This window comes from Oryctolagus cuniculus, chromosome 14, assembly GCF_964237555.1.
Source record: "Oryctolagus cuniculus chromosome 14, mOryCun1.1, whole genome shotgun sequence".
In the NCBI taxonomy this organism is placed as follows: Eukaryota; Metazoa; Chordata; class Mammalia; order Lagomorpha; family Leporidae; genus Oryctolagus; species Oryctolagus cuniculus.
Window position 1 is genome coordinate 17,862,735 of NC_091445.1, and position 26,749 is coordinate 17,889,483.

A 26,749-nucleotide genomic window follows, 5' to 3' on the forward strand; every position below is an offset into this window, starting at 1 on the left:
CCATTCACATAGGAGACCTGGGTTGAATTCCCACCCCCAGCTTTGGCCTTTGCCTGGTCCCAGTCATTGCAGGCATTTGGGGAGTGAACCAGCTGGTGGGAGAATTCTGTGTGACTCTATGGATCTCTAATTAAAAAAAATAAATTTTAAAAAGACATCTTTTAATAAGAGAGTATTAGTCAAAAAATTAGCAAGTGGTAAAGACAATAAAAATTCATTTCAAAAATGAGTGCACAGGTGGATTTCCAAGTTAGTTATCTGGATGTACCATGCAGCCACATGAGAGGCAGAAGAGAGAACTTTTGGATATGAGCCCAGTTCTGACACTTGCATCCGCTAGGCTGTGGTTTGGCCAAGCCAATTGACTTCCGAGAAGCATTGCTATTCTAATTTGTGCAATTACAAATTCTACTGACACTAGCTTTTTTCAACTTGTGGGTTCTGATCCATTAGGGAGTGGTGAAATCAAGAAAATGAATCAAAACCAGCAATTCTGTAAAAAAAAAAAAATGGAATGGAAAATAGTTGTCTTAGGTTTCTTAAAGCTTTTTTATTTTTCTGTTATTAAGTCTATGTGTGAATGTGGTCCAAAATCTGTTCTGAAATGTATTTCTTCATATGGGCATGGCTATCAGTTTCAAAGCCACAGGTCTATTGCAAACTGACAGAGTTCTTCCTTGTTAATGTGAACAAACAACTTGACCCATGCTCTCAACTCAAGGGCACAAACTACTTCTGCCTAACATCTGCATCGCCAGCAGAGGCCACAGCAGTGCCAACGCGGAGCCAGTGTTTAATGGGGAAATGGAAATGCAGAAATCCAAATTTAGCCTGATTTTTTAAAGAATTGAGAGTATATGAACAATTTGCAGAAGAGAGTAGCACGTTTTCTTTTCTTAGAATTCAATTTTCCATTTCCTGACCACATAGTAGGGCTGGGAAGGAAACAAGAAAAAGGTTCCTAGGGAGAAGAGAGAGCCAGCAAGCTGGCAGGCACTGCAAAGCCAGGACAGTCCCCTGGGTACTGATCCCACCCCAGCCCTGGGACTTACAAGAGGGGACAGTCCTGGAGCCTGGGGCTGGAAAGGTAGGCTGAGGGCAATCCAGGAGGGCTGAGGTGACCCTTTTCTTAGAGAACATCAAACTAGAGGGTTGATTCATGCTTTGTTTTGTAAACCAGAAGACAGAGAACAAAGGTTAGGTATTACTTAAAAAGCATAGAGCCACAGAGCCAGCAATTAAAGACCTAAGCTAATTCCCAATTAAGCATACATCTGCATTCTGCCTTTTAGAGCTGGACCCCAGCACTGTTCAAGGATTCTGCCAGAGATATCAGTAAGTCATGGCCCTATGCTGTCTGTGTATTACCCCCAGCCCTGAACCAACCGCAAATTCAGCACAAAGGAAGGGGATTTCCCTGCATCTCACCCAATCAGAAGCATGGGTGGGCTCTTACAGAGAGGGCTGTCCATCACCCCCTGGGGGACTCTGCTGGGGACTCTATGTCCGCCCTGTGACACTCCAGTGGGGAGGACTTCATGTCAATCTTCCTCCACGGTTCCTCCTCTGCTTTCTTCCATGAATTAGTCTTGGCTATTTCCCAGAAAAGAGAGGAAGACAAGACTAAAAAAGAGAGGACAAAAGAACAAGGGAGGAAAACACGTAAAGGTCTCTTTTCAGGCAGGTATGGGGAAAGCACGCTCAAGAGATGCCAGGAGACACCAAGAATCCGCCACCCGCCTCCCAACAGGGGGTGTGGCACATCTGGTCAGCGTGGGGCTGGTCTGTGTGTGGGTCCACTCCTTGCCCTGCTGTTTCTCATCTCAAACTCTGCCCATTGGATGTCAGCTTGCACCCAAGTGGGTTGAACCAGAGGGAGGGGCTTCGAAGAGAAACATAGGAGCATTTGGTTCCTGCTTCTCTGGGTGACCCCAACAGCTGGGCTCGGGGTCCTTTACAGCCTCTGCACCTCAGCAGTGATTTCCTGCTGCTGCCAAATTCAAGGTTACCTGCAAGTCCCCACTCCGGCGTAGATGTCACTTGGGATGCTGACTGCTACCCCGCAATGGTCCATGTGTTAAAGACTGGGCGTTCTACAAGTCTGTTAATGGCACCAGGAGGGAGGGGACTTACTCCAGCTCTGGTGTTGCAGGTAGCACCTTTGGGAGATGATTGGAATGGGTCATTAGGGTGGCGGACCCATGATTGACACCTGGTGCTTTGTCAGGAGACACAGGGACAGACCCACACACTCTCACGCTCCATGCTACCTCGGGACCCTGCCAGCAGGTTCACGAAGGGCTGAACCAACATGACCAAGAGCCATCAAACCACAGCCAAAACACATCTCCTTCTTTAGAAAGTCACATCTCCTTCTTTAGAAAGTTTACAAAGTCTTGAGTATTTTGTTGTAGTAATGAAAAGCTAACACAGTCCTGTGGCCAGGTCCATGTCTATGTCACCAATTCCCCACATTACATTCTGTGTTAAATATTCCGAATTATGTATGCTTTCCATACATAATTCAGCTAAGGTGTAGGGGAAGAGATCTGTATGCAATTAACTGTGATGGCAAAGAAGTTCCTATTTTAGTAATACAATAGATTACGTTTTAAAAAACATTTTCAGTCTTCCACCACCACTCAAATCACAGGTCAATTTGACCACTACAGCAGTCCAGAGTCATTTGGGGGGATATATAACTGGCCCAGTTGTACATTTAGGCACATATTTAATGTGTGCAAACCCCAGACTTGCCAGATTCGGTCTTTCATGTGAAAGTTAGGACACTAGATTTAGGAAGTTAATGGCATGGTGTAATCATGGAGAAGTAATGAATTCTGTACTTTGGGGGCCAACACTGTGTCATAGTAGGCTAAGCCTCCACCTGCAGTGCCAGTTCGAGTCCCAGCTGCGGCACTTCTGATCCAGCTCACTGCGATGGCCTGGGAAAGCAGTGGAAGATGGCCCAAGTCCCTGGGCCCCTGCATCTAGGTGGGTGTCCCAGAGAAGGTTCCCGTCTTTGGATCAGCCCAGCTCTGGCTATTGTGGCCATCTGGTGAGTGAACCAGCAGATGGAAGACTGCTCTCTCCATGTCTCCCTCTCTCTGTCGGTAACTCTGCCTCTCAAATACATAAATTAAAAATCTTAAGGCTGGTGCCGCGGCTCAATAGGCTAATCCTCCACCTAGCGGCGCCGGCACACCGGGTTCTAGTCCCGGTCGGGGCGCCAGATTCTGTCCCGGTTGCCCCTCTTCCAGGCCAGCTCTCTGCTGTGGCCCAGGAATGCAGTGGAGGATGGCCCAAGTGCTTGGGCCCTGCACCCCATGGGAGACCAGGAGAAGCACCTGGCTCCTGCCTTCGGATCAGCGCGGTGTGCGGGCCGCAATGCGCCAGCCGTGGCAGTCATTGGAGGGTGAACCAACAGCAAAGGAAGACCTTTCTCTCTGTCTCTCTCTCTCTCTGTCCACTCTGCCTGTAAAAAAATAAAATAAAATAAAAATAAAAATAAGAAAATCTTAAAAAAAATATTCTGTACTTCAAAAGTCTTGAGAGGGGCTAGTGCTAGTGTTTATTCTCTTATCACTCATGATGGCTCAGTCTCATTCAGCAACCGGAAGCAGTGAGAGAGAGAAGAGTATACTCCAAAGGCATGATTAGAATTCACTAATGATGTCAGAAGTCTGTAGTGTTCCAGTTCATCTGTTTGTTCCGGTGTTTGGTGGGTCCTCAGTATAGACCAAGCACCGCTCTACCACTGGGGATGTCAGAGTGAGTCAAGACCCACATCCTCACGGAGAAAAAGAAGTAAGATAGACAGGCAATCCAATAACATAAGCACAGCAACAGTGGAAGCTGGAGCCATGTAACAAGGCAGAGGGCACTAGGATTGGGGGTGTGGCCAAGGCTTCCCTAAGGCTGTGCAGACAGCTGGGGAATGAGCAGGCATGAACTAAATGCTCCCAATTAAAAAAAAATGCATGCAGGAAGGTTATGACCAATAAAAAGTGCTGCAGTGAGAAGAGTCCAAGGAGGAAAGAAAAAGCGAGATGAGGGTCTGAAAGCGCACGGGGCAGTTAGGGCATCCTAGCCCACGCACAGAACATCGGGACGTGCTTCTCACTGTCTTCTAACTTCAGTGACACTGCTAAGTTTCACCATATTTCATGTTTACGTGCTACTCGGGACATGGATTTTTACTTACGTTAGTGAAAGAGTTTTTATGAGCTATGTATTTGAATTTTTGGAATTTTAAATTTTATTGAATTTTCTTGAATCAGGTAAAACTACTACTAAATAGCTCCTGTACAGGTGGTGGGGTAGATATGATGGCTGAAGCCTCAGGGAACTTTGGCGTAAAAAACAGCAAAGTTCTTGAATCCTTCGTGTACTGGTAAGGGCACTTCACGATATTGCGGATTGCCAGTATATTTCTGTCCTCAAACTCTCCCGGAACAGATGTCGATGACAGCGTCTGGCTCAGTCCCTTGTGTAAATGACAAGCGCTTGAAGGACACAGTATCCTAATGATCAGTTAAAACATATACAGTCTGAGGAAATGAGGAACATTATTAAGAAACAGCTCATTCCACTGTTTAAAAATAATTGTAATGTTTTCAAAAAACATTGGCTGCTTTTTGTTTTTTATAATTAGAAGACATAAAATTCCTGATTCATAGCTTGGATAACAATAGAAAATTATTTTAAAACATTATCACAACTCTTAGAAAAAAATGAATTGTTTACATTTTTGTATTTTCCTTATTTTTATGAGCTTATATTTATAAATTAGATGTATGTATGCACACAATTCACGTACAGGTTACCCAATTGTATGGTTTTTAAAATTTCAGATAATTTTAACATTGATCTATGCTATTCCAAATGCTCCTTCAGAGGCACAGGTGTGGCCTCATGGTTAGTGCATCAGTTAGGGTGTGTGTCCACATCAGAGCGTCTGGGTTCAAGTCCAGCTCCACACCCGACTCCAGCTTCCTGCTAATGTAGACCCTAGAAGGCAGCGGAGATGGCTCAGGTAATTGTGTTCCTGCCATCCACAAGGGAGACCTGGCTTTAGTTCCCAGCTCCCAGCCTTACCCCCAGCCCAGCTGTGTCCAAGGTGAGCATCTGAGGAGTGAACCAGCAGACGGGAGCTCTCTGTGTATCTGTCCCTCTCTCTTTCTGCCTATCAAATAAAAACTCCTCAATAACAATGGGACCTCTCATGCCCAGATCATGGTTTCTAATATCATTTTCCAATAAAAGAACCCAGGGATCCTTGGAGAAGCCACTTTTTCTAGGAGTAGGACAGGAAGTAGGCAAGTCTGGAGCTTCATATAGTGAGAAAGTAAAGAAGTTCTCAAACACATACACACAAAGGCACATAATAGCAGTGTGTCAAAGGGACATAAGGGCCAAATGAAAACGCTCCCATAGCCAAAGCTGGGGCAATCTCAACAGAAAATATGCACGGGAGTACTGGGTTAGAACCCAATCTATGAAATAAATATTCAGGAATCCACCATGGATACAAACAAATGATTGAATAGCTAATGGAGGATAGTAGACAAATCTGCACCAACATCCAAATAATTGATGTAGATACTGCATCCTCGGGGGGTGGGGGTGGGGTGAATGCAACTTCCCACTAAGAGTAAGCTAAGCACTTTGTGAATTCCACACAGAGACTGCAGTGTGGAGAGGACAGAAGCATTGAGAAACTGGACCAATACCACTTGAGCCAAGCGACCTTGAGCCAAGCGATGAAGGACAACGTCAGCTGTCCCAAGTCACACCAATACTCCGTATCCTTGACACAGATGCAGTGAAAGGGGTGGTGCTGGAGTCTTCCCTCCTGCTACCTGGAGCTCCAGTCTACTCTGCAGAGAAACTCCAGACAACCCCCATTTAAAAATGCTCTATAAGTATTGGTCCTCCAGTACCCCTCACACCTGTCAAGGTCGTCATAAACAAGCAAGGTAAGAGGAACTGTCATAGACAACAAGAGCTGAATGGGGACATGATTAAACATAACGTAGTACCCTAGACAGAATTCTGGGACAGAAAAAACACACTAGGCAAAAAACATGCATCTGCAGAACCAGTGCTGTGAGGTAGCAGGTAAAGCCACCGCCTGCAGTGCCAGCATCCCATAGGGGCGCCAGTTTGAGTCCCAGCTGCTCCACTTCTGATCCAGCTCTCTGCTATGGCCTGGGGAAGCAAAGTTGACCTAAGTCCTTGGGCCCCTGTATCTGTGTGGGAGACCCGGAAGAAGCTCCTGTCTCCTGGCTTCAGATCAGCTCAGCTCTGGCCATTGCAGCCATTTGGGGAGTGCACCAGCAGATGGAAGACCTCTCTCTTTGCCTCTGCCTCTGCCTTTCTGTATCTCTTTCAAATAATAAATAAATAAATAAATAAATCTTTTTTAAAAAAAGACATCTGAATACCTTGAAGTTAATAATACAAATCCATTTTGGTGCATTAACTAATAAATATACAGAAATACAAGGTATGAATAACAGGGGAGACTGAGTTCAGAGTATAAAGGAGCTCTTTATACTACATTTGCAATCTGTCTGCAAATTTAAAATTATTCTACAAACCTAAAGTGTAATGAATACCAAATATTTTGAAATTATTTTTTCAAATAATTATTTTCCTTTTATTTGAAAGTCAGAGACACAGAGAGTTCCCATCTGTGGTTCACTCTCCGAATGCCCACAACAGTAGAGGCTAGACCAGGCTAGAGCTCAGAATTCAATCGTGGTCTCCCGTGTGGATGCCAGGGACCCAAATCCTCGACCCATCACCCGCTGCCTCCCAGGGTTCACATTAGCTGGACGCTGGACTAGGAAGCAGAGCCAGGACCCAAACCCAGCACTCGAATGTGGAACGTGGGTGTTCCAAGCAGTGTCTTAACCACCGTGCCAAACACCACTGAACACATTTTCAATGACCATGTAATAACCAGAGAATGTATTCACTGTAATTAAACATGTCCCTACTGCTGAAAATCTGGACCTTTTCCACTTTTTTCCCATTAAAATTAGCAGAAAGAAAAATAATTCTACATGAACTCTCAGTTCACATATTTGATTATGCCTTTGCAATAGACTCCTAGAAGTTCATTTTGCTTTTTACAAACGTGAAAATAACACCTGTGCCTACAGTAGGTAACTCCAAGCAGCTCAAGTCCTGTTTGATTGGGAAACTTTTCCGACTTCAGTTACATTCCTCCAGATAGTATGGAAAATACCCAGAATCGCACACAGCTCCCAGCCTTATTCAATGACGCACACATTCATTCAATAAATATCTGAGCGACTGCTTTGCCCCAGACAAACATACCGTTAGGAAGATGGTTTAATCATCTTAAAACCTTGCGTCATAATCCCTAATGAAGGAATCCTAACCAGCCCCTCATTCACAGGATTCTTCCAGCTGACAGCTGATGACCATTTCTTGATCCTGGCAATGACACAGGGCATGCATGTAAGTCGTGGCCGCTTTTATACTAATTATCTACAGCAACTGAATCTCCAGTGCACAGTGTGGTTTTGTAGCTGAAAAATGTTCCTCCCACATTAACATTCGTGGGTTGTATTTTAAGACATTGAATATTAAAAACCACAAACATTTTTCTATAATAAATGATTTTTTCCCCCAGTATTAGCAATCTCCATGCGACTTCGCTGTCCTCTGGTGCCACCTAACGCTCATCTCCCCTGGCACCGCTGTGTTTCTTTTTGTTCTAATAACGTTATTTAAGGACTGGATGGGGCCCTACCAGCAAAACTTCCCTTGGTTCTCATCCATCATCAGGTCCTTCAAAACCACTGCCTGTGATGCCAGGACATCTGCCTGTTTCTTCCTAACACCTGCAGATCACTTCAAGAAACCCCACAACGGTGCCCGCGTTCCCTGCAATGGAGACCTGCAAGCAGCCGATGGTGGAGGGGCAGGGGAGAAAGGAAGTGAGGAAGCGATCCACGGCGTGGTTGCACCGAGGCCTCTGGCGATCCTACAGGGAGCTCTATACACTTGCTCTCCATGGAGGCAAAACGGTTGGGTCTATATGTCCCCTCGTCAACCAGTCACTGGCCCCTTGGAGGGACGCTGCTTTGGGAAGGCTATTTCCTGGGAGAGAGGGCAGGCATTCCCCACACTGCAGGGCAGTGCCCCACAGGGCTGCACCTCTTACACCACCACAGTCCACAAGCCCAGCAGCAGGGGGTGGGCACATCCAAGAAGTGTCCGTGAGTGAGGGGCGGTCCTCACTGAGCCTTTGCGAATTCACCTCCATGAGTGCAAATTCAATCAAAGGGGTCCAGCTGTTGAAAAGAAACTCTATAATCAATACTTGGAGAGAAAAGGGAGACACACACAGAGACAGAGATCTCCCATGTGCTGGTTCACTTTCCAAGTATTTCCGATGATCAGGGCTGAGCCAGGACAAAGGCAGGAGCTGGGAACTCAATCCAGTTCTACCAGCCCATGAGGGGCAGGGACCCAGGTACTCAACCCATCACTTGCTGCCTCCCAGGGTCCACAGTAGCAGGAAGCTGGAGTTGGAAGCAGAGTCGGGATTCAAACCCAGGCACTCTAACCTGAGATACAGGTGCCCCCAACAGCAGATTACCTGTTAAACCAAATGCCTGCCCTTAATTTTTTTTTTTAATCACAGGTGACTTCCGCGAGCACCTAATCTGTTTCAGATGTGAAATGATTAAGGTGACTAGGCACCTCCTACTCATAGCTCCAAGCAGCATGGGCTCTCTGTGAGATACACAGAGTGTCCTTATTATTAAGTATTACTTCCACGTTTAGGAAGTGAAAGGAAACAAGACATAAAAATTAAACAGTACTAAAAGAACCGACAATGAGCTAAAGATGCCTCAATCAGCTCTCAGGACAAACAATCCAAGGGAGGACCACTCGACAGCCGTGGGCTGAGAAAGACCCAGAACCGAGTTGGAACATCCCTGCATGAGAAACTTCAATGTTCTCTGCCTGTTTGACCTTGAAAAATAAAATCGCTGTAAACGTGGCTGAAGCTATGTGGGAGATTCTCAGAAGGGTAACAATATGCTTAAAAATTATGATTAATGAGATGTTTGGGATATTCTTTTAATAAAAGAAAACACCCAAACCACTCAATACATTTTTAAAAATTAAAGGTGAGCATCATTTACATCACTTATACCCATAATTATTCTAACAGTTTTTAAAAACCAAAATGTTTTCTTTAATGAATAGAAAAACCACCCCATTAGTTATTCAGTGTTATTTCACATTTCTAGGCTGCTCCCCATGGATAGGGTACATAAGAAGGAAAGGAAGTAACCCCAAGTGACTCCTTTTAATACCTGCCACTTTAAGATGTGACCAACAGAAATTCTTAGGAAGCCGGAGCACTATGAAATATTGTCTCCCAAGTGCAGATAGCCCTTGACTTCCCGAACGAGGGAGGGGTCAGATGTTCATTGCCCAGAGAAGCAACGTCCCACACAAGAGCTAGCAGGGGGTCGCCATGCAGGCAGAGCCCGCCTGCGAGAACAGACGCCCACCACCAAGCAGAAGGAAGGGAAGGGAAGACACAGAGGAGAGGCAGAGACAGAAAGGCATGACTGCAAATCACCACCTGCTTCCTGGGAGGCGAACACACACTTCTGGTTTAGTGTGGACTGTTTCTGAGGACGATGCCACAACTTTTCCTGAATTTTGCAAGAAAATCTAAGACACCCAAACAGAACTAGAATTACTCTTGAAGTCCTTTACTGCTTGAAAACTATAGTGTTGACTCGGTCGGAGACGCCAGTAAATACTATGTGAACGACAACCAAAAGAGACCACAGCACATCATCCCAACAACACAGCAGAGAAAACCCGAAGTTCCTGGGACCCTGTTGGCTGGGACCTGTCTTCTAACATTTAGAATGTGTGTTGGATGCTGCTTCTGGGAGGCAGGAATGCTTGGGGCAGAACAGGGTGCCGGGGTGTTGGGTGGTCGCAGTGTTAAGTTCCCTTCCAAAACACTGCAGAAAACGGAACTGAAAGTAAGTTGCCTTGGTTCCAAACATTTGAAACCATGCAATTTTCGCATAACAAGCTTGAACTTTTTCCTCCCCCGGGGAACTTTTTGAAGACTCCTCACGGTTGACTGGGGAGGTCAAGGCACTGATTGGCAGGCCTTGGCACCAATTCCCAGCTCTCACAGCGGCCGGAAGTGCCAGAGCCACACCCAGAGTGGCAGTGAGGCTGCGCTGTGTGGCCGCTTCCGCCTTGAGGATTTCCCAGACTTGAGTCCCTGTGAGGGATTTTGGTTTGCGTCCTTTTGTATTTTTTCCTAACATTATGAGAGAAACATTAGGATAGCCTTCTTTATTTTATTTTATTTTTTTGACAGGCAGAGTGGACAGTGAGAGAGAGAGACAGAGAGAAAGGTCTTCCTTTGCCGTTGGTTCACCCTCCAATGGCTGCCGCGCTGATCCGATGGCAGGAGCCAGGTACTTATCCTGGTCTCCCATGGGGTGCAGGGCCCAAGCACCTGGGCCATCCTCCACTGCACTCCCTGGCCACAGCAGAGAGCTGGCCTTGAAGAGGGGCAACCGGGACAGAATCCGGCGCCCCGACCAGGACTAGAATCCGGTGTGCCGGCACCACAGGCGGAGGATTAGCCTAGTGAGCCACGGCGCCAGCTGGACAACCTTCTACACACTTCCAGTTTTCCTGACTCGAGAGCCTGGCTGCAAATCTGTTTTGTAAACGCTGAGTAGTTGCTACCCCAGAACCCATACAGCTAAGATTTTACATCTGAGAAAATAGGACAATAAGAAACTCACACCCCATCTCCTTCACCGTGCCTACTGTCTACCCAGCAAGCAATTTCCCAATCCCTCTGTGGTTACGTCAGCTAACAGCACAGACTTTTAAGTGCATCCTTCCTTCCCGGATCCCCACCCCAAGTCCCTCAATTTTTCCCCCGATCCAACCTCAGGAAAGAAGTTGGAAGCTCCTGATAAATACATTTGCTGTGATGTACAGCTGTAACAGCTGGATGACTGGGCTTTCTCTAATGTTCTTCTCCACCGGGCCCTGCCAGGTGCTGTCCGTGAACATCTCTCCCCTGGGCACTCGGAACGGGACATTAGCTTGCACTTACTGCCTGCATTTCTTTTCCAATAGGACTCAATTCTAAAAAGCAACAGGAAGACTCAGGTGGCATGTTTTTCCACAGGGAAAGATATTTCCATTCACTGGGTGTTTCTAGTCTTTATAGACACTGTAATGTGGGGAGCAACTGGGAGCAACTCAGACTAGACTAAGTTACTGGAATTAAGACTTATTCTATGCATCTGCTCTCCCACAATATGGCGCTGAGAAGGGAAACAGCTTCTACACAGCTGCCTCCAGTTCAACCAATAAACTGCAGGACCTGCTCCTGATTGGAGGAGAGCAGCGTACTCGGCGTGTGGGTAGCAGAGCTGGGATTGGTGGAAGAGGACTATAAAGGAGGAGAGAGACAGCATGCACCAGGAACATCTAAGGGGAACACCTGTGCAGCCCCCGAGAGAGCTGGCCGGCGGTGTGCCGCTCCCCCGCGGAAGTGGGGAATGTGGCAGGGGGAACCGCCCCTCCACGGAGGTGGAGGGTCGGTAGCCAACCCGGGAAGAACCAGCAGCAAACCCGGGGAGGGCCGAGCAGACAGAAGAACAGCGCAGGGTCCTGTGTCGTTCCTCCACGAAGAGGGGGAGCGACACTGTAACAGTATTCAATCCCAGTAGACAAAAGGCAGCCAACCCTACCTCCCTATCTGTCCACAAGACAACTCTGAGTACAAGGTTGCTTCACACATGACAGCAAGGAAATGCTGTTCCCAAAGTCTGGAACCTTCCGGAAGATGGCTCTCCTCGTCATGGCCAAGTATCTGGGTTCTCAAGATCACCTCAGGGGCCACTGGTTGTGGCGTAGCATGTAAAGCCGCCTGTGATGCCAGCCAGCATCCCATATGGGCACCAGTTCAAGTCCTGGCTGCTCCACTTCCAATCCAGCTCCCTGCTAACGTGCCCTGGAAAGCAGAAGATAGCCCAAGTCCTTGGGCTCCTGCACCCACGTGGGAGACCCAGAAGCAGCTCTGGGTTCCTGACTTCAGCCTGGCCCAACCTGGCTGTTGCAGCCATTTGGGGAGTGAACCAGTGGATGGACACTCTCTCCTTCTCTCTATATAACTCTGCCTTTCAAATAAAATAAATCTTAAAAAAAAAAAAAAAAAAAGGATCACCTCCTTCTTTTGTTAAAGTTCAAAACCTCCTCAAGCCCCACGAAGTCCTACATATTCTGGCCTCTGCCAGCCACCTCAAACCCATCCCCCCCAAACTCACACCCACCCACACAGGCACACCTGTTCACACATGTGCACATGCGTGTGCACATACATGCACACACACTCCTTTCTCTCATCCCAGCTGCCCAGAGTGTCTTTGTTTCTGCTTTCGGCGGTCCTTTCTCTGCCCAAACGTGTCTGCCACATCCCACATAGCCCTACCTCCCCCAACTCCGGCCAACTCCTTTTCTTTCCTTACATCTCATCCCAGGTGTCACTTTCCGAGGACAACCTTTCCTTCCCTTCCCCTCCCCTTCAGCTGAGGCTGGGGCAATGCAACAGTGCTCGCGCCCAGACCTCACAGCCCTTCCACCCCGAGGAAAGCATGCGACACAGCAGTCAGATGCCTGAGCTCTGGAGTCAGCCACTTTGGTCCAAAAATCACAGCTCTGCCACCTTCCAGCTGCGCAGCCTGGAGAAAGCCCCTCGCCTTTTCTGAGCCTCTGTGGATTCATCTATACAACGAGGCTAAGAACTCCTGCCCCCCTAGATCTGCCACAAAGGTTCAACAAAACGATGCCCACAAAGCAGTTAAGAGAGACTGGCACAGCCCCTGGCATTATTATCAGCAGGAAACACTGGGAGTTCTGCTGAATGAGAAGATGATTCACATTGGCTTCGCTTTGTTAAATAAACCCCACAAGGACATCTTCAAAACTCTAGGGGCTCTGAAAACAATTTGTTTGCCTGCCCACAGATCGTAACTCCAAGACATACAACAGAAGGCACAGCTTCATTTTCCCTGAGTTTAACACAGCTTGCTGTCACGAACACACATACAGAACTCCCAAGGAGGACAGAAAAACTATCCACTTATGCGTTCTTGGAACTGAGACTGTACGTAAACAAACTCACCCACTCCCACTCATGGATGGTTTTCTCCAAGTGGCAATGGGACCTTCCTCTTGCTGTCTCTGCAAAAACCAGGGTGAGGCAATGACCCCGCAGCAAGGCTGGTGTCAAGGGCCAGCGAGACCCAACCAGGATTCACAGCTGTGGGTGCCAGTGGCACTGGTGTAGTAACACGGCCTCAGTAATGGTGGGATGGGGTGGGTGGGGAGTGTGTAACCTGGGAATCACATCCTTGGCAGGAGTCAGATAGATCAGACAGGTGCCCATTAGCGCACAAGCTTCTCCATTTAACGACGACAGGACAAACCAGGACTGCAGAAAAGTGACTTAGCCCTCTAAGAACTTCCTTTATGTAGAACGCAACTGATCGTCGGTGCACAGTGGTTAAGCCGTTGCCGGGACACCTGCCCCCCAATATCAGAGTCTCTGGGTTCCAGTGCTGGCTCTGATCTCCAGCCGGCTTCCTGTTAAGGAGCACCCCTAGAAGGCAGCAGATGATGGCTCAAGTTCCTGGGTCCCTGCCACCCATATGGGAGACCCAGATGGAGTTCCCAGCTCCTGGCTTCGGCCTGGGCCAATTCTGGCTGTTGCAGGCCTTTGAGGAATGAACTAGTAGATGTGAGAGTCTGTCTGTCTGTCTCTCTCTCTGCCATTCAAATGAAAATAAATATTTCAAAACAACTAAAACTGTTTTGTCAGAACTGCTATGAGGTGTAAATGAGACGAGGTGTGCAATCAATAATGCTTATCTGAGGTCCTGTGTACAGAACAGCTGGGAGACAGATCTATTTTATTTACTCCCATAATACCGTGCCTTTCAGGGGACAAGAAAGCAGTGACAGAAACACGATGAGGTTACAGAAACAGGACATGTGTCACAATAGAAGTCTTATAATCCATAACATGTTCCTAACCATAACAGCAATAATGAAAATAATGGTGATGACCTGGTGGCGTACCTGGTGAGAATTTTTTTTTTAACATAGCTGTCAGTCAAGAATTGCAAGTAACCTCCTTTCCTAGTATTCAAAGATGGCTTAGGCAGCTTACCACCAGTAAGTAGCGGGGCCAGTAGCTGGCTCCCAAAGTGCCTAGCTGTTAAACTAAATCTGCGTCTATTAAACGTACTTGCTAGGAGCTGGCCCTTGGGAATAAGAGAGCTGGGAAGAACAGGGCAGTGGAGCAGGACTGCAGTATCACAAGGAGACAGCCTGAAGACATGGCTGTGAACTTCATTCCAAACTTCCACTTGGAGTCTGTCTTCCCTCACTGAGTTACTAGGGCACAACCAACTGCCCACAGCCCTCCTCAAGGCAGGCGTTCTGGCAGAAGAGACCTGGGTACAAATCACACAGATACGTACCTTCCGGGAAATCCATTCGCGTTCGGTAGCTCAGCTTCCTCACCTGGGAAATGCAAAAGAAAATCAACCCAATGCTGAACTACATAAGTGAGTTAATACTCAGAGCGCACTTAGGACAGCACCCAGTTCCCAAGAGAGGCTAGGTTAATAATGTGGGCTCTTCCCAAAATGCCGTTGTTAATACAGGGGGTATTCAAAAAGTTCAGGAAAATGCTTAGTGGGAAAACATCTACAGATCGACTTCAAATTGTTTTTGCACCAAAAACAAACTTAGCAATTAATTGCATTTTTTGAACACTGAGGATATAATCCAGATAGAACCCAAGAGGGTGAACTAACAACAACAACAACAAAAGTCTTAAGAATTTTTTCATAATGCCATTGAGAGGCATGAGCAAAGCAAATCTTTAAGCCCCTACCACAAACAAAGGTTCCAAAACAGTCTTGACACACACAGTCCAACTCAAAGGTGGGCTCCTCGGTCTCCATGGACCACAGAGGCTGTCATGTTTGTTTTGCTCTGTGGCAGGCACGGCTACTGTGCCTCTACGTGGAACATGTAGCCCGCTTATGAAGACTGTATCATCCTAGAAGTTTGTCCACTTGATACTGAAGGTTAAAAATAGAGATGGAAGAATACCGGGGTTCTTCTAGCTACCCTTGACTCCAGTGGAAAACATGACACATGTGACAGAGATTGCACACACATGTCAAAGAAATGCAAAATTCCACGAACATCACGGGGACCCACGTGTTTAAACTTCACCATGAGAAGACCTCTCTCTCTCATGACAGTCACCAATCACTGCCTGAACTTGACTGCCCCCTGCCCGTTTTCCAAGCAGCGAATCAGAAGTGAAATAGTCGAGAAGCAGGGAGGCGGAAAGGGAAGAGCCAAGACTAGGTGACACCCCAGCTGGGCGGCCCTGGGATGGAGTTCAGTCAGCGGTCCTTGCTGGTCACCTGACACACCAAGGTCCTCTCCCCTGGCAAGTGCCAGGCAGCTCTTCCTAGAGTCAGAGAAAAGGGAAAATGGCAGCAATGGATGAACAGGACCAAGAGCACTTTACAAAGCCCCATCTGTCTGGAGGAGCCCAGAAGGCAGAGGGCACGGGGCCTGGGAAATCTGCCAACTGAAGGGCCCCTTCCAGCTCTGCCTGCCCCACTAATTCCCACTCGGCAGATTCCCACTGAGGCTGTGTCCCAAGTGTATGCATAATGAATGCCACCTCACGGGCCAACGGGGGCAGACAGAGGCCGAGGCAGATGGCCCCAAGAGCCCAGCAATGTTTTCACATTTTCTTGACGCTAAACTGTCCCATGTGCAGGGCTGGACAGAGCCAGGCAAAGTCACGGTCACAGCCACCTCTGGCATCCTTCACTGGGTAAATGGATAAAGCAAATGTGGTTCGTATGTGCACAGTGGAATACTATGCAGCCATATAAAGGGGCCTGGAGGTTGTTACAGGAAATGAGCCAGACGCAGAATGACAAATGTATGCACCTGTGAGGAAGCTAAAGAAGACGATCTCATTGAAGCAAAGAACAGTGGCTGCTGGGAGAGGGGAGGAGGAGGGTTAACAGGCAGAAAACATAATTAGAGAGGAGGAACAAGTTACAGCATTCTTTAGCACAGGACAGGGACTCGTTAACAATAATTTATTAGATATTTCAAAATAGCTAGTGAAGGGGAATGTCTGAGGATATGAATATGCTAATCAGCCTGATTTGATCATTATAGATGTATTGAAATACCACACTGTACCCCGTACCTATGTATAGTTACATGGCGATTAAAAATTGTACAAGGAGAGGAAAAGATGTCAAGGATGGGAATGGAGGAAATCAGAGTAGAAGGAAGCAAGAGAAAGCTGGGGGGGGGGGGGCATTGCTGGCCATGTGCACGCTCAGCTGCAGCCAGCAGGACCCCTGCTGAGTCAGGGCATCACTCCTCCAGGGCAGGAGGCTTCGTCTCCCAAATCCATTCCCATCCCCAAAGATATTTTGGAGAACAAACTTCTCATCTGGGGTTGTGAAAACATCATTCCAAGGGCAGCTATAAAGGTGCTGGATTTTTCTGTTATCAAAAGCCATTTCACATTTCCATAAAAGAACAAAAGGGACCAGTGCTGTGGCATAGCAGGTAAAGCTGCCGCCTGCAGCACCAGCATCCCATGTGGACGCAGGTTCGAGTCCCAGCTGCTCTACTTCCGATCCAGCTCTCTGCTATGGCCTGGGAAAGCAGCAGAAGATGGCCCAAGTGCTTGGGCCCTTGCACTCCTGTGGGAGACTGGGAGGAAGCTCCCGGCTCTGGATTGGCACAGCTCTGGTTGTTGCGGCCAACTGGGGAGTGAACCAGCGGATAGAAGATCTCTCTCTCTCTCTCTCTCGCTCTCGCTCTCTCTCTCTCTGCTTCTCCTTCTCTGTGTAACTCTGACTTTCAAATAAATAAATAAATCTTTAAAAAAAGAACAGGAGTCAAATATGGCCAAAGGATCTAAACAGAACATCATTTCTATGCTGAGAGAGGATCTGCAGGTGCCTCTCAGAAATGGACCGTTGGCCCCACAGACAGATCAACCTTGCTTCTAAGAGAAAAACTCTCTCCAAACCCTTCATTAGAAGTCTTTGTGCAAAGCCACTCAGATCAGGCACCGTAAGGATTCAGGTTACAAGGATGTGCAGGAGGGTTGCTTGTTTTGCCTGATTTTTAAGCCAACAAACCTGTTTCACTGTTTCTTTTGCTCTACTAACAATCATTTCTTCTGGTGCCTAAGGCTGCAGAAGAAAAGGAGAAGCATGCTATTCTGTTTTTTTTTTTTTTTTAAGATTTATTTATTTATTTGAAAGCCAGAGTTACACAGAATGAGAAGGAGAGGCAGAGAGAGAGCGAGCGTGCGCACGCACTGGTTCACTCCCCAGTTGGCCGCAATGGTCAGAACTGTGCCAATCCAAAGCCAGGAGCCTCTTTCTGGTTTCCCACGTGGGTGCAAAAGCCCAAAGACTTAGGCCATCTTCCACTGCTTTCCCAGGCCATAGCAGAGAGCTGGATCACAAGTGGAGCAGCCAGGACTCGAACTGATGCCAATATGGGCTGCCAGCACTACAGGCAGCAGCCTCACCCGCCACACCACAGCACCAGCCCCAAACTATGCTATTCTGAAGAATCCAGAATAATCATAACTAGGAATATGGCAGCAAACAGGTGACGATGTGGCATGCAGGAGCACAGACCTGAACCACGATGCATTAAGTGACCCTTGGGGACCAGTGCTGTGGTGCAGCCAGCTAAGCCACCACTCCAATGCTGGATACCACGTGGGAATACAGATATGAATACTGATGGGAGTCCCAGATGTTCCGCTTCCAGCTAATGCGCCTGGGAAGTGGGGTAGATGACGGCCCAAGTACTTGGGTCCCTGCCACCCAAGTGGGAGACCCTGAGGGCTCTGTGGTGGGCCAGTCCTGGTTGTTGCAACCATTTCAAATGAGTAAATGAATTAATTAAAAAAAAAAAAAAAACCTCAACCCTCTCCCTTAACAAAAATTTTTCAGAGAAGGCAATGCTGTAAAGAGCCAGGGACAATCACAGCCCTAAGCAAAAGGGCAAGTGTGCTGTCAGGAACTCGCTCCTGGAAGTTTCAGCCAAATCCTTCCTTCCATCTGTGGTCACCGAGGTCAGACCCCTGTCCAGCTCCACACTCTCCCTGGAGACCACCCAGCCTCCACTGCCAGCGTCACCCTCAGAAAGCTCCGCGTGACCCAGACACGCCCCTGGCTCAGGGTCCTCCAGGGCCCCTACTGTGCGCTCTAGCACCCCTGGCCCTGCTTCCTTTCTGCCTGTCTTCCCACAGCCCCCGCCCCTGCCCCCACCTGCAGTCCCACTTCCGACTCCCTAGCAGTTGCACACACAGGATGGCGCCCTTCTTTCTCCATCGCCCTGTGTCCCAACCCCCGTCACAGGTGGAGCACCCGCAAACCACCTGCAGCAGACCTGCAGCCTCCAGCACTCACGGCCACACTGCCCCTGCCATCTGCCAAGGAGACCACCTCCCTCTGGTGTGGAGGACCCACCCATCAACTGTGCACCTGTCATTTCCAGCCTCGCTCTCCTCATAGGCCCTGGCTCAGCAGCCAGCCCACGTGACCCTCATTTTTCAAGAAGTCTCCCAGGACCCCTCTTGACACAGCTCTTGTTCTCCTGTTGCCCCCTCTTGTATCCCCCATGCAAAGCCAAGGCCTTGGCCACTCACCCTGTGCCACCTCCTTTCTGCCTGTCCCACACCCCCAGCCAGCTCCATGCTGCTGCTCATGGGCCCCACTGACTTCTCCCACTATGTTGTAAAACACTCAACACCTGCCACATGCATTCTGAGGATGCCTGGTGCTTGGGCTGGAGGGAGGAGGAGAACAGGCTGTCAGCCAGGAGCTGTCTGAGCCGGAAGTTCAAATTCACAGCTAACTCCAGCCCATATATATATATATATATGTGTGTGTGTGTGTGTGTTGGGGGGAAAGGGTCTTCAAAACTTCATGGAAAATGCACACGATGAAAAAACTCCATAGAAACCTAAAAAAATTTTTTGTTCTGCACTAAAATAAACTTCCTATTTAGTTCAATTTTTCCAGGAACATTTTGAGCTCTCCCTTGTTTATTTGGTCCATGATGCTTTTTTGAAATCTATGCAGGATTTGCCAAAATTTCAAGAATCTGAAAACCTGACACCAAAAGCTGGGCTGCCTCTCCCCAAAAGAACCCAGAAGCCCTTGCAAAGCGGTTTCTGTCCTCGGTGCTGCCAATCACAGAGCTGGAACGCTGCTGCCCTTTCAAGGGGCCTGGGCTCCTGAGTTCACCAGAAACCCACCAGAGGCTCTTTGCTCACTCACTGCCTTCAGCCTTCACTTGGGTGGTCCCTGGCGGGGGGCCAGAGGGAGGCAGCGCTGAGCTTGGAGCATGAAATCTCTGCTCCCTGTCACTGCTGACAAGAGAAACCAATCTGAGCCAACACATGCCACTTTCAAATCTTTAGTTCTCCTACTTTTAAAAATTCAATAGGCCAGGTGAAACCGGCTGTTACATGACATGTAATTTAACACATTGTATCCAAAATAGGACTACAGCAGGCGAGGGCAACACTCAGTAATAAGACAGCCCACTTTCTTTTCTTTGTATTTAAGTCTTCCAACTTCAATGCGCGTTCCACAGCTGTAGCACATCTCAACTCCCCATGGCCACATTTGCATGTGGTGACCAAACAGACCAGGCTGGCGAGGATGGGATTCTGTCAGCGTAGGGGTGATCATCTGAATTGCGGTTGGCAGAGGATGGGAAACAGGGGACATTTCTCAAAGAATGGGGCGGGAGGCAAGTGTGTTCAGTACAAAAAGCAGGCCAACGAGGTGGGTTGAGAAGTGGCAGTGAATCAGTGGGTAGAGCTAAGAGCCAGGGGGAATCCAGGAGCTAGACAGAGGTAGAACTGAGGGAGGATATGTTGGCAGGGAGCTGGAACGCAGAGGTGCAGGTGCATTGTCAGGAGACTCAGGTACCTAAACAGATGCCCCCATCAGAGAGGAGCACCGAGCAATACATCCCTGGGCCAGAGGCCTCCGAAACAGCACAGCCAGGCAGCCACCTCCCGGCCGGCACTACCTGTGCCTTCAGACCCTAAGACGAGAACCAGAACCAAAGCTGAGCCGCTGCTGGCTGGAGAATCAAGAAATGGCAAATGCACCTGCCAGGCTTAGGAGGATTTGGAATCAAAAAGGAAAGAACGTTATTACACAACCATACAGAGATTTCTGAAGCTGTTCCAGAGACTTCTCTCGGATTGGCTCTAGCTCATTCATTCACCCCTTCATTCATGCAGCAAGCATTGATTGGACAGTGTTCCCCTGAACTGCTTCACGATGCCAACTCAATAGGTCGATTGCGCTAAGGTTTGCCAAAGTCTACCCCAGCAAAGTTGATGGGACAAGTGAAGGTAGCTCCAGTTTAAGCAAAATAGGTTCAGGTTGCCAAAACAGACTATTAATAAAGGGCCTCTCGTTAAAACAGGTGGGACTGGGAGGTTGTAAGGACCCTAAAATGTCCAGAGACTGAGTTCTCCATCATCCACAGAACATTTCCAGGTTGGTTATGGTCCAAGAGAATAGGAAATGAGACCGGAATAAAATATCTTAAAAGAGGGGCCAGTGTTGTTCTTCAATAGGTTAAGACACTGCTTGCAATGCCAGCAACCCATAGTGGACTGTCAGAGTCGCACTGTTCCATTTCCTATCCAGTTCCCTGCAAATGCACTTGGGAAGGCAGCGGAAGACAGCCCAAGTACCTGGGCCCCTGCCATCCATGTGGGAGACCTGGGTGGAGTTCTAGGCTCCTGGATTCAGTCTAGCCCAACCCCAGCCCTTTTGCTATTTAGGGAGTCAATCAGCAGATGGAGGATCGATCTCCCTCCCTCCCTCCCTCCTTCTCCACTGTCTTTCAAATAAAGCTTTAAAAAATCAGAAGAGACTTCACAGTAAAATTGCTCTCTCAAGATGAAGTACACAGAACTTATACTTATTATAATGAAAATACAGGTTCCATGTTGTGTTCAAATTAAAATCACATATAAGTATTGGAGACCTCATGAAAAGTATGATATTCTGATTTTATGCTGGGGAAAAAAAGGTTATAATAAGAGACTAGTACACATGAGAGGGAGGAAATGTTTGGGGATAAAATCTTGAATTTAGGGGGATGGTACTCACTTCCCACACTCTAATTATAAAAACAATGTGAGTTAGAAGAAAAGATTCACTGTGACAAGGAAATTAAAAGTGCATATAAAACTGATGATGCAGGAAAAGGTAGATGACATTTTTAATGGTATGGACAAATCAAAATTCACAAAGACAATGAAGATTATCTTCCAAGCAGACAAAAATGACTGGAGAAATGCGTGACTTTCCTTTAACTCAACAACTGACTTCACCAAAAGGGAAACATGTCATAAGCAGGTATGGTTTACACTCTAATTTTGTGACAACACACAAGATTATATGAGCAGGTTCTAGGATAGTATCTAGTTCATTCACATTACACAAACCAAAATAACCAGTTTTTCAAATACTGACCCTTAGTTATGGAAAAAGCAATTTTATTTAGGTGCTTGGTTTATTGAGGTAGGGAAATATGAAATTTTCAAGTAAATTTTTAGCAAGTAAAAAACCCAAAGTGATTCTGATTTCAAAAAAATTAATCTGCTTGCCTAAAATATAGATGTAATAACATCTGCCATATTATAAACAAACATCAACAAGAAAAAAAATACATGAATCTAACTTCTGAATCTGTAGATTTCAACAATGCTTACAAAGTTCTCTAGACACATTATTTGCTCTTTCTTAATCGAGGGTTGGAAAATATTTTAGTAATCATTGTGAGCAAAGAAACCATTCCACATTTTCTTTGAGGTACCAAAGATGTATTATTAACCTTTATTTTGTAAAACTGCCTGTTATTTCCAAACAACAGTACAAAGAAAAAAGGGGGGAGGGTGGACCGTTTACTTCTTTTATGAATCTATTAATACTATTTTCACCTTCAAAGCACTTATTCATTCCTCCATTATAATGCATACACACCTGATAAAAGTACTATCTATTTACTGTATGAGGCTATGATGTCATCAGTACTATTATCCTTACCCTGGGGCTAATTTTGCCACCATCTCCAGTAGAATAATTTACAACTTAAATTCAATGAAAAAGACTGGCAAAGCTCCCAGCTAATTGTTTCCAGCCACATACACACACACACACAGATGTGCACAGCAGTTGCAAAGCTTCAATGGACTGCAGTAACAACAGATCAGCCAACCTTTCACAAGATCGACATTCCTGCAAGATTCCCTAGTTCTACTGCAACCTGGCAGACACACAGGACTGAAGTGAAAGGTTAAAGGGGAATAGTCCACTCCAGAGGAAACCTGTCACTGGGCCTGCTCCTTCTCTTGTGGAATAAACGGACAATCCCAGCCTTTTTCCGGAATGTTGTGATACATCAGACCCCACTTCACATGTCACTCCGAAAGATTCCAAGGGGGCTGGTGCTGTGGCACAGCGGGGTAAAACCCCAGCCTGCAGTGCTAGCATCCAACACAGGTGCCAGTTCGAGTCCCAGCTGCTCCACTTCCCATTCAGCTCCCTGCTAATTTGCCTGGGAAAGCAGAAGAGGTGGCTCAAGTCCTTGGGCCCCTGCACCCATGTGGGAGACCCAGAAGAAGCTCCTGGCTCCTGGCTTCAGATCAGCTCAGCTCCGGCTGTTGCAGACATTTGGGAAGTGAATCGTTAGATGGAAGACCTCTCCTTTTCTCTGTCTCTACCTGTCTCTATAATCTTTCAAATAAATAAAATAAATCTTTCTTAAAAATTACATTAAATTAAAACAAAAGGTTTCAAGATCTCAGCTGTGACTTTAAAAGGTATAATTTCTGAAGCTAGGCCATATGAAGCTACTACTACTGCTTTTAGGGGCTTTATTTTAAGGTTGCTAGATTTCGAGTCATTTGCATTGGGAATCAAGCTTTTAAATCCATGCTTTCCCCCAAGATTGAGTTGTATCCTTTGAAACAATGGTTTAAACAACTGAAAAATATTCATAGATAACAAAAATTTACCAAAATCACATTTTGGAATAGCTTTTCAAAACTATAAGCCTTCTTTAAAAGTTCAAGTAATTAAGAAAGCAAGATGTACCTCCTGAGTGGATTAAATATTAAATTTTTATTTTTCTCCACATTTTGGCCAGGGCTTCCAGACGTGTTTTGGGCACTCTGTACCAATAAACAGATAGTCCTCTTGCCACGTTTAAAAACATTTCTACCGTACATTGCATAATTTGCTCCCTTTTCAAAAATACTTCTTTCTGCTCTGTGAAAACAATGCTGGTGAAATTTATTTTTAAAGGAGAAAAAAAAATCACAATAAAAGGTTAACATTCTCAACACTACATGCTTTTGTTAAACCACTAAAAAAAAAAATGCAACATATTCCTTCCCCACTCTTTATCTTAAAATCCTGACTTACTGATTCTAGCAAATTCTAATTTTAGTAACTCATCAAGACGGAATACATACAATTGGCATATTTTTGATATGCACACAAATGGAGAAACCATCTTTCTCCCAACTGTGTTGCAGAAAATGAAAACGCATCTGGTGTGACAATATGGCCTGACACGTGAACCAAAATCAGTGGGAAGAAAAGGGCTGCTTTGAGCTGTGTTTTTCTTATTCTCAAAGCAGAACATTTTAAATAATGCACACAAGCCAACAGCAAGGCATTATTAAGTCTGCTGGGATGTGTTTCTGAGGTGCACGTGGCTACAGAAAACATACAGCAAGGAGGCTGGCAGGTGCATGGGGGCGGCAGGGTTTGCCGACTTCCACCCCTGTATATCGGTGACTTCCAAACCTCTCCCCGCTCCGGCAGGCCAAACTGCTTTTGTGCTTTGGCTCGGCATCTCCAGCCTGTGCCAGGTGTGTTGCACCTATGCTGTTGGGGCCTCATGCTGGGCGGGGCGTGCAGAGGTGCGGAATGTGTTGGAGACACAGCTGCCACTAGGCTCAAGCAGAGAATAATAGAAAAAGTCAAGAATTGGCCTGTTGTGGCAATGCGTTTTGTTTCTGCCTTGGAAGAAAGATCTTTTGGACCTAGGTAATCTGAGAAGGTGGTAAATGCTTGTATCACCTCTCCAGGCACCTGTATCCAGCTGGGCCGGCGAACCGGGAATAAAAGTGCAGTCTGCTTGTGCTAGGAGCTCCCTCCCCACACCCAGGTATCTTTGGCATCCTCTGCCAAGGAGGCTCCCCGTGGGGCGCTGCAAAGCCAGGTAAGCCACTGCTGAGCAGCCTGCTGAGATCCCTTGTAGCTTCTGCTTCCAATTCCCCTTTTCCCCTTGCAGAGAGCAACAGGATGGATCCTCTGAGTAGGAGCACAGAGGGATCTAGCAGACTTCAAAATCCCCTCCTCTGCCCTGGCGCATGGTGCCCATCCAAGTTATTTCATTTCGGCAGCTGATGACAAGGAAGACTCTCTCCTTCTCAGGGAACAAGGCCCCCAGGTCCCACGCACCTCTTGCTAGGACCGTGTGCTCCACAGGCAGCAAGCCCTTCAAGGCCAGAAGCTCCCCTCCCACCTGTCACCTCGTGTCTGAAAGGTGTGTTAGCTTTCCAAAAGTCCACTTCCATCTGCAATGAGATGCTGGCTCTTTCTAATGAAAAGCTTCTTTAGAACTGGAGCGTATAACTGGCAATACCATTTGTAAATGTGATGAAGTAAACAGGCAACAATGCATCACAGAATAGCTCACAACTGTGTTACTCCACCATAGAACTGACTGCATGGAGGGATGGACAAAAGCTTCCAAATGCATTTAAACATGCAGCCTTCCAGTGTCACTCAAGGAGACCAAAGTCTTCAACATTTATCAAGTCCTAACAGCTGTCAAAAGTAGCTTCAACAATGGGAAAAGGGCCTGGGGACTGACCAGAGGGCACCTTTCTCTGTCACTTACCAACAGTGTGACCCTGGGCTGGTTCCCTAATCCAGCCCCCAAGGCTGCTACAAGGGTGCAATCATGAGCGGCTACACACAGCGAAGGCACACACCCTCTTATTGTCTCCTGCAACATCGGTTTAGATCTTTCATATCCAAAGTTCAAACTCAGTGGTATTTTCAAAAATAAAGGTAGATGGCTTCTAAAAACTTCTCCGTACGAAGGAACATAAAAACTCATTTCAAACTCTCTGGCTTTGAAAATACCTTGGTTCAGTGAACTGCAAAGTGATTTAGCAAGCTAATGTTCACAGTGACATATATCCTCCAAAATAAATCAATTTCTTGTCGTTCTATTATTCCCGCAAAGTGATTTATCAAGTTAACAGTCACAGTAGCGTGACATTTATCTCTCAAAGTAAATCAATTACTTGTTGCTCTATTATTCCTGAAAGAAAAATAAACATTCCTCCAATATCCTCATGGATTAGGAGTCTGTGCACACTAACTACTCACCTATATTGAATGAAAAACATGCTTTTAAAGCCAATGTTGATCTCCCATTGGAAACCCATCACCTGGGTTCTATTCAGACCACAGTCATGATGACAATTAGATACATTTTTACGAGGTCTTTTAATGTATATTATTTCCACACGCTTTTCTATAAATAAAATCTGTCTACAGAACATCATGTCTCATCTACTGCAAGAAACTGTGTTTATTCAATAAAATATGTCCTGTTTACTGCCTCAAGCCACACTAACACACTGGCCAACAAACTTGGAGTTTTCAACTCCAAGCCACTTTTTCCTTTACCTTCCTTTGCAAAACAGGGCCTGAGGGGGCTTTCTTTGGCTCAGCTCTTAACCTAATTAAAAATTCAATGTACCTGCCATTCATTTAACATCATTACTCAGAGTGGAGGTAATGAGAGAGTTTCAATCAACCAAGGTGTTTCGGGAGAAAAGACTTCCTCCCATCTCGGGCAGAAAGGAGTTTCTGAAATATTTCCTCGCATTAACACGCTCTGATAAAACATCTGCAAAAGTATTTGCATCCCCTCGTCCCAGCTGAGCGTGCACAAGCAACCGCTTGGTGAGATACCTTACAGATCCTACAAGCAAGATGTTTAATAAAAGCACACGCGAAACACGCGAAACGACCCTCGGCCGAGCAAAAAGCCAATGGGACATGCAGGGCAGCAGACTTGAGAACAGACAACTCTTAAAACGTGCGACCGCAGACACACGGGCGTGTAACTAGCATACGCTGGCACGCTCTCCACGGGTGGGCAGCGACCCTCGTGCCGCCCTAAGAGTGTAGTTCCAGAAAGGAGCAGCTGTGTGCGCTGCGGCTCTCCCCCGCCCCGGACAGGATCGCACCTGTGCCAACACCTCCCGCACCTCTACTCCTTCCAGCATCCACGTGCATCCATGGGGCCCTCGCCGCACAGCCACGCAAAGTTGCGGGTTTTGTTTTTTAAGTTCCTGTTTTTATGAGTTTTTTCCCCCCAGGTGAAACGTAGCAGGACACCTCCTCCCACGAGACCTCCAAAACGTACCCACTTCGCTCTAACGTTGCCTTGGCCACGCAGGAAGCCATCCAAACTG

At 46.9% G+C, this 26,749-nt stretch overlaps 1 protein-coding gene across 8 annotated transcripts in view; it reads right to left on the reverse strand.

The window, feature by feature from the left end:
• Positions 1-26,749, reverse strand: part of MCTP1 (multiple C2 and transmembrane domain containing 1) — a 627,604-nt gene that overhangs the window by 586,502 nt on the left and 14,353 nt on the right. The gene's annotated exons all lie outside the window — the stretch shown is intronic.